The sequence below is a fragment of the Piliocolobus tephrosceles genome, chromosome 16, assembly GCF_002776525.5.
Source record: "Piliocolobus tephrosceles isolate RC106 chromosome 16, ASM277652v3, whole genome shotgun sequence".
Classification (NCBI taxonomy): Eukaryota; Metazoa; Chordata; class Mammalia; order Primates; family Cercopithecidae; genus Piliocolobus; species Piliocolobus tephrosceles.
The window spans coordinates 52,698,964-52,699,751 of NC_045449.1; positions in this window are offsets into that span (position 1 = coordinate 52,698,964).

A 788-nucleotide genomic window follows, 5' to 3' on the forward strand; every position below is an offset into this window, starting at 1 on the left:
TCAGCCTCCCGAGTAGCTGGGATTACAGGCATTTGTCACCATGTCTGGCTAATGTTTGTATAATTTTGTAATTTTGCATAATTTGGGGGGAGTTGTATAGTTTTATAATTTTTTGTAGAGAGAGGGTTTCACCATGTTGCCCAGGTTGATCTTGACCTCCCAGTCTCAAGCAATACACCCATCTCAGCCTCCCAAAGTTCTGGAATTACAGGTGTGAGCCACCACACCCAGCAGATATTTCTTAATAATTTAAGAGTTAGTTCATATGTACATCTATTATACATCCATTAGAAGATTTTAAAAAATAAAACTTCAAGAAGATATATCAATCAGACATGTATATGCACATAAAGACCGAGCTTCAAAATGCATAAAGTATCAACTGACAGAATTTAAAGGCGAAATGAAGAAATCTTCTAATCTACCTAGTGGGTTTTCTTTGTTTTGTTTTGTTGTGTTGTGTTTTTTTTTTGAGATGCAGTCTCGCTCTGTCACACAGGCTGGAGTGCAGTGGCGCGACCTTGGCTCATTGCAACCTCTGCCTCCAGGGTTCAAGCGATTCTCCTGCCTCAGCCTCCAGAGTAGCTGGGATTACAGGTGCAGGCCAACACGCCCGGCTAATTTTTGTAGTTTTAGTAGAGATGGGGTTTCACCATGTTGATCAGGCTGGTCTCAAACTCCTGACCTCGTGATCTGCCCATCTCAGCCTCCCAAAGCGCTGGGATTACAGGCATGAGCCACTGTGCCCGGTCTAGGGAAGTCTTATGCTCCTGGACTCAAATGATCCA